Genomic DNA, 8,947 nt, shown 5'->3' on the forward strand with positions numbered 1-8,947 from the left:
TTGAGATAAAGGAACGCTCTTCACTCTCCTATCTATTTGTTTTGCTTATGTTCACAAAGAAATGCCTCAAGGGAGGATTTTTCTTTACAGTGATGAATGCATTTTTTGCAATGAGAAAAGTCATTGGATAGGCATAGTTTCCAAAATTGTTTAGAGCGAATAAGTAGAATTTTAAATGTTTGTCATCAAATGTTGTTGTTTTTCCTACTACCATTGGTTCCCGTCATGTATATCCAAGTTAGACTATTTCTCAATATGTCTTTGCATATGAATTCTTGACTATGGAGCATCACACAATATGTCATATGATGATAAATCATTTATGTCTTTAAATCATGTACCATCTTTGTTAATTATGACTTGATGACACTCCAATGCCATTAACAGAAATTGGTTCTATATCTACACCTAAATTGTCATTTTCTAATGTTTATTATATTTCTAACCTCACCTTAAGTATTGAGTTTGTGAGTCAGATGTGTGGTTCTAGTTACTCATTTATGTTTTTTCCACTTCTTGTTGTGTGCAAGATCCTCAATCCGGGAAGTTGATTGAGACTGGCCGTAGATAAGAGGAAATTTATGTTTTAGATGACCTAAGAGTCCTAGATATTACAACTTCTACTTCATATTCTAATTTACTATCCTCTTTTTGTTTGAACTCTTCGTCTTCAAGCTTTTATTTATGACATTTTTATCTTGGACATGTTTCTGCTTCTATGTTAAATTATTTGGCTTCTATTAGAGCTATAGGAAAGTTAAAATTCAACATTTCAAATTATTGTGGTTGTAAGCTTACTAAAAAATTTCAATTTTACCTTTTAATAAAAGTATTTCTATTTGTAATAAAAACGTATTTCCATTTCACGTGCACCTTTTGACTTAGGTCATTTTGATGTATGGGGTCCATCGTCGGTTCTTATCAAAGGTCGGTCTAGTATCACATTTCATATATTATTGCCTATACTCGTTATTGTAGGGTTTACCTTATGAAAAATCACTATGAATTTTTTTACAATTATCATTGTTTCATGTTATGATTAAAACTCAACATAATATTTTTATTAAGTTCTCCAATTGTAATTTAGATGGTCAATATACTTCTAATGAATTCTTTTAATTACTTGATTATGATGATAATGTTAACCACGCGTCTTGTACTAATACTTCTAAACAAAGTGAAATTTTTGAAAGAAACATTGTCACATTGTTGAGACGCTCATTCTATTTTGTTGTCTTCTTTGATTCCTAGTAAGTTTTTGGGGTGAAACAATTATTACTATTGTTCATGTTATTAATAGAATCTCCTCATCTATCACATTAGGTTTGTCTCCATTTAAAAATTGTATGACTCTATACCTTATTATTATTCTTTGAAAGTCTTTAGTTCTACTAGCTTTGTTTTTTTGTCCAAAAGTATAACGTAGTAATTTTTCTTCTCCTCTGCCATTTGTATTTTTTCTTTGTTACAAGAATGGCCAAAAGGGTTGTCGTTATTATGATTTCATGCTTAAAAAAATTGTTTTTTGTCTTGTTGTTTTTCTTGAACGCGTTTCTTTTTACTCTATTTCCGATGATTCTCATATTATTAAAAATTATAAACTCACTCATTAATGATAATGTTTTAAGTGATTGTAGTTTTCAAAAATTGCAGGGCTGATATTAATGTTACTCTTGATATTGACACCCTCATTGTACTCACGGTTACCTAACAAACTTTCCTGATTGTCGATCTTATGCCTTGTACGCATCATCCACTTATTCATTATCCATATTGTAACCGTAAGTCTACTCAATTGATTGATTTTGTCTATTCCACGTACTTTGCTTATTTTGCTTCTTTTCAAACATCTATTCACACACTATTACGGAAACCCCATTTAACAACGGTTGGAAAGTACATATAATCACGCGGGTTCATGCGTTATCATGTAGAGTGCTGTTGTAAATATGTTATTTACAATCATGATCCTGAGACCGTTGTTGTATTCTAGAAAGTGTGCATGATATCACAACGGTTAGTTAATCCAACGGTTGTGATAGACCTAATGGTCCCAAGATCGATTCTCAGCAACGACATTTTGGAACATGGATTATAATTTATCATGGTTACATTAGATGACCGTTGTGATAAGTACCCATAGTTTATTTTATACTATAGAGATTGCTTGTTTTTCCATACACCTCATTAAAGAAATACAATCATTCAAATTGATGAAGAAGTATATAATGTGAAAATTAAACTATTTTTGCATCTCTCTCATCATTCATTTCCTGCTCTTTAACACATAAATTAGATTTTATTCAAATTAAACTATAAGAGAAGATATCAATGTAATGAAGGAATCGGGTCATTGAATCACATTTGAAATGCTAAAGAGCGTGAAATAAATTATGAGAATTATGTAATTCGGAGAATATTAATTTATATAAGTTGGTTTTCAAATACAACTTAATTTTCAGATTATAAGTTTCTATATCAATTTAAATGAATGTATTTTCACTGAAAGGTTAATGAAACAAATAATCTACGTAGCATATAATAAATTATACTTCATCTACTATCAACCTGTATAAGAATTTAAAGAACAAAACATTGGTAAGTCACAAGAAGCCTCTTTCTTTCTTGTGACTTAGCAATATTTTATTCTGATTTTTTTACTCATGTGCCACAAAAATGAAACAAAAATACCAATTTTGCCACAATTTAAAAAAAAAAAAATCCCTTTCTGCCACCTTTCCAGTTATGGTTCGGCCAAGGGTTGGCTGAACCTATGCATGCATTTTTTTTTCATGTTGGAGTTCGGCCAAGGGTTGGTTGAACCCTAACTAGGAGTTATTTTTTTGTTTTTTAATTTGTATGAATTTATTTTTAATGTTTTTGAATTATTAATAATATTAATTGATCATTTTAAATATTAATTTAATTTAATTTATATATATTTTTAATATAATATAATTATTTTATAATTTATTTAATAATATAATATAATATTTTCGGTAATTTAATAGCGAAACAGTTGAAACGAGTATACCAAAATGCCGCACGTTGAAAAAAGTGATTCAGGTAGTCACCTTTTTAGAGTAGGTTTGGCAGAATCTATGAAGGTTAATTTTTTTTTCATTTTCCAAAATGTCACACTGTTGAAGAAATAGAATTTGTAATGGGCGGCGGTCAATTTCAGCAAAATGCAACCCCTCAATCTGAAAAGAAAAATATTATAAATATTTTGAATAAATTTTAATGTTGTCCATTTCAGGTTGAGGAGGTGCGTTTTGCTGAGATGGACCACCGCCCATTACAAATTTTAGAAAACCAAAAAAATTAATTTATTAACTAAAATATATTATTAAATAAATTATAAAACAATTATATAAAATTATTATATTATATTTTTAAAAAGTATTAAATTAAATTAATATTTAAAATAATTAATTAATATTATCAATAATTCAAAAACATTAAAAATAAATTCATACAAATTAAAAAACAAAAAAAAATAACTCCTAGTTAGGGACTTAGGGTTGAACCAACCCTTGGCCGAACCCCAACATGAAAAAAAATACATGCATAGGTTCAGCCAACCCTTGGCCGAACCATAACTGGAAAGGTGGCAGAAAGGGAATTTTTTTTTCAAATTGTGGCAAATTGGTATTTTTGTTTCATTTTTGTGGCATATAAGTAAAAAAATCTTTTATTCTTGTTTTAAGAACATTTGCCAACAACATCCAACAACACAATAAATACATGCAACAACATAAAAAAAACATACATTTTAGAAACAAAACACTAACAACATACAACATCGCAAGATATATTGAATAGTTTCAAGAATGTACCTTTTATTGAAAATGATTGTGGAACTATAACAAATTATAAAGTTCATCTAGTTTGTGATGCTATGAAAAAGAAATACAAGGTGAATGAAGTTTTTACAATAACTTCATACTTCTTGTATTTTTCCATAGCAACGCAAATCATATGTACGATAGACACGCATGCGCTTTGTTAAGGTGGTAAAGACGAATCTGAAAACATCATGTCAACAAACATTTATCTACATTTATCAACAACAACATATAACAACAGCAAAGCTAATGACATTGAAGAAGAGAAAATCTTATGAAACTCATGTGAAACATAGCAACAACATTCACGAAAACGAAAGTATAAGGAAGAACAAGAATACCTTCATGTATGAAGAACAAGATCGACGGTTATTCTGTAGAATAGGAAAGCTAATGACGAAGAAGAAGAGAAAAAATAGGTGCTAGGTTTTTTGCTGTCAAGGATACGGTGATACTGTCCAGAAGCGAGAGTTTATTCTCTTATATATAGGTAAAATTATTACAATGATTTTCATTACCAACCGTAGTGATATCCCTTTTATTTATTTTTTAAAAACTAAATAAAAAAGAAAATGTGCGTCTTAACGTTAAAGGAATAAAAAAATTAGGACGCTGAGGTTTGAACCCATGAAAGCTGGATTTTATCACCACGGTGAGCATAACAATCGTTATCATATCCTAACAAATTTTAATTTAAAAATAAAAAAATGTTAGAACCTGAGAGTTGAGATGTCACCACGGTGTTTGGAAGAACCGTGGTGACTTGGGCATTGTTGTTTGCACGTTTTGAAGTAGTGACAGTTTTTCTGATCCTTTTTCTTATAAAGATGATATTCTTGATCCACTTCGGCACCAAGCTATGGCAAAAGAACTTTCTTCTTTATACAAGACAAATAATTTGGAAGTAGTACATCATACTCTTAGATATGTGTTATTATATGTCTCGTTGGGTATACAAAATCAAAAGTAATTCTGATGGGTCAGTTGAGCGCTATAAAAACATGTATTTTTCCTAAGAGATTATCTCCATGATATGGTATGGACTATGAAGAAACTTTTTCTCCAGTGGTCAAAATGACTATTATTCGTACTCTTACTCCAATTGATATGTTTGTAATTAGCTGCATATTTAACAAATGGGTGTTAAAAAACGTTTACACATTACGAAAAACTTGGGAAACAAGATTAAACACATTATTTGACACAATATTTCAATAAATTTTGTAAAAAAATTGATTAAAATTCATCCGGACCTAGGACCTTATAGGAATTCATAGAGCCTTATAGAAATTCATAAAGAATATAATTTTTTTAACATCCAAAAATGTATCAAATTAAAAAAAAAAAAAAAAAAAAAGAGAATATGATGATTTTGATCCATTCGTAGTATACAAAACTTTAGGGATCACAATTAGTTATTATTCTAGAAAAGATTTTTAAATATTAGTTATTAGAGAGTAACATTGTATATTTTAATATAAAAATATATTTACACTACAATTTAAAGATAATTAAAAAATGGTTAAATCATCTAAATTAATAGTTGTGCAGCTATAAATGATAAATGATTGTAGAATTGTTGGTTCAAATTTTCTACATTTCATTTATTTATACCTCTTGTACTAAGCTATTAGACCTAAAAAATATATAATTAAAAAAAAGGAATATTACCTATTTTATTTACTTTATTTAAAAAAAAAACTATGGGTCATTGAATGAAACATTCACCCAAACAAGTGAGGGAGACATCACTTATTTATCCAAAACTTTAAAATATTGGGTGTATGAGTCGTCTCACTTATAAAATATTCAACCTCCATTTTTTCAAGCAATGTGAGACTTTTAACTCACACTTATTTTTTAATATTCTTTCTCTCACGTGTGAGTCCATCAACTATGATTCCCATCACATCACGTTACACCCTTACCACATCACGAAAGTTTTTACTAGTCACGTCGCATGATCACCACCTTGTCAAGAAATTTTTCGATACAAAGAGTCGGTTGCTTACTCGAACTGTCGGCTCTAATACCACAGTTCTAAAATGTTAAATCTTTTCCCTTAATAATACATTCATTGTCCATAAACTTTAAATTTTACATATAAAACACTTATAAACACATTTTAGCTAATATGAGATTCATAATTAGTATATCTGAGCTCCTTAAGATACTAATTCAAAATTAATCCATTTAATACTACTATTAATTTTAAGTGGAGAGAATTCTAGCCACCATTCTCTATACAAAACGAATTATTTATGGGATTTGGCCCTCTAATATATGTGCTAACAAGAATATAAAGGACCATGTGTTTAATTTATATATAAATTAAATATATTAACTATTTTCACCTTTTGAAGATATTCATAATTTTACCGTTACGAATTGTACCATGTTGTCTTTTCCTGAGCAAGTTGTTAGATGCCAATTTGCTAATTATAATTCTTTATTGCAACTTTCTAAATAGAATAATTTTATTATTCCAGAAACTTTGCTTTGTTAACACTTCTTTTCAATAGAAATATATGAGATATCCGAGACAAGTCGCAATATTACTATATAACTCAATCTTTAAGCTTTTTTTTAAAGGCACACAATATTAATAACAAAACAATAGTATATAAAAAATTAAGAAAGTATATAGATAAGATTACATGATCTTTGTTTTAATTTTTACATGCAACTAGTAACAAAAACACATATTTATTTTAAATAGAAAATTAAAATATATATATTTAAATTAATAAAAAAAATGATTCGAAGCAATTTGTATTTTTAACTAAGTTATAATCAATTTTATATTTTGAATTTTTTTAAGTCAATTTCTTTCAGAATATTATTTTCATGAAAAAATTATTTTCTTATTTTTAGAAAAAAAATTAGAAATTTAAAAAAAAAAATCAGGAAAAAGTATTTCATTTTATTTTATGCGGAGGGAATTACAACTAGAAGAAGAAAACTAGCGATGCATTGGGGTCCTTCTCATTTCCAAACTAACCTATACAATACAATTATTTCTGACCAAGGTAACTGCCAAAACTTCAGAGGCTGATTTAACTGTTAGTTTACAATCTTATGTGATACACATACACCATATAATAATATTTCAGGCGTAATTATTGGACTGGCTCTAGATACAAAATACATTAATTTTCTTGGATGAATTTTTATTTTTATTTGAGACCAAAATTTCATTATTATCTTCATCAATTTAAGAATTAAAAAAGAAATTCTCAATCTATGCATGTATGTTTAAGAGTGCCATTGATAAGATTAAAAAATTTAGTTTGAAGTTTTAGACTTGTTATTGTTTCTTTCATTTATATTGTTATTATTTTAACAAAAATTCATTCTTATATTATATATTTTATTATAATTTGAAGTAAAATAAATATGTAATAACACTGTAGCTTTATTGTGGAATATAAGTTAATAAATTTATTTTTATTATTATTTTAAATTACATAATTGAATTTAATATTAAAATGCTATTATTTTAAATTAATAAAACTTATTTTTATTATTATTTTAGATTAATATAACTTATTTTTATTATTATCTTAGATAAATATAACTTATTAAATTTTACTACTATATATATATATATATATATATATATATATATATATATATATATATATATATATATATATATATATATATATATATATATATATATATATATATATATATCGTTTGTATAGGTCTTCACAAGTAATGGTGTGATGAATTCCTTCCTCTGTACCACACTTTTGTTCGGTTAGAGATTTTTCTCTTTTCTATCTTTGGCGTTGATGCATAAATTTGAGGTGGTTCTCGAGCGTACTATTGTTCACTGTTTTTGTTTGGATGGTTCTCCGTAGAATTGTTTCAGTCTACTTTGTGAACTGATTGTTTTGTCATGAAAAACAAACAAGAGTTTATTATAAATTGTTGGTTAGCGGGGGTTTGACTTGTCTCTAATCTCTGATTCTTTTTAAATTTATTAAGATCAACACTTTTCAAGGTGTTTGGGTTGACGTCATCCAAACAATGAATTTGTTTTGTTTCACAGTATTGTCGTCGCCTTGTTGTGTGTGTTTTTACTGTTGGAAAAAACGTAATCATAAGATAATGATTAATAATGGAGAGATGGAGAGAATGAGAGAATTATAGAGAATTATGGTGAAAATATGATGTTACTTTATTAATGACCCAACATGGGTATTTAAACAATCATACAAAACAATGTAGCTAACTTGGTGGAGGCTTGGGTCTTGAGAGTGTGTTGCTCTCAAGGTTCTCAGTTAGTCCATACAGAGAGTGGACTGAGAGATTGGTCCTCTTGGATTAGTCGGTCGCAAGACCAGATACCAAGATTTAAAAAAAACAATGTAGCTAACTAACTAATGAGAAAAACAAATTTTGCAACCCTGTAACCGGTCACACCAAACATGTAGTCGGATACAACAAGCTAGTGACTTCTATAATCTGAAATACTTTATTTTCTTAACACACCACCTTAATTCAAGTTCTACAAGTCCTCCATACTCATGTGTTTCTTAAACACTTCAAATGTTACTCCTTTGGTTAACAAACTGGTCACTTGATCTTCACTTTTGCAATACCCCAACTTCAATTTTCCTTCACTCACAAGCTCTCTATAAGTAGTAAAATCTCATATATATATATATATATGTGTGTGTGTGTGTGTGTGTGTGTGTGTGTGTGTGTGTGTGTGTGTGTGTGTGTGTGTGTGTGTGTGTTTGCTTCTCTCATGTACAATGGGATTCTTAGCCAGGTTTATAATGGAAACGTTGTGTATCATCAAACTCATAACTTCATACTCTTCGTTGCATAGCTCCTTCATCAACCATACAACTTGACACGCACATATAGACACTACAATGTACTCTGCCTCATAAGAAGAGAGCGCCACAATTGGTTCCTTCTTAAAACATCGAGAGATTGGTGTTTTTCCATACATAAAGATGTGTCCAGGAGTGAACTTTCTATCATATTTATCTCTACGCAAGTTTGAGTCGGTATAACTGAACAATTCATAACTTCTACCTTTATCCATTGTGGGAAATAGAATTATGCATCCAATCAAACCT

The sequence above is a fragment of the Vicia villosa genome, linkage group LG5, assembly GCF_029867415.1.
Source record: "Vicia villosa cultivar HV-30 ecotype Madison, WI linkage group LG5, Vvil1.0, whole genome shotgun sequence".
Lineage (NCBI taxonomy): Eukaryota > Viridiplantae > Streptophyta > Magnoliopsida > Fabales > Fabaceae > Vicia > Vicia villosa.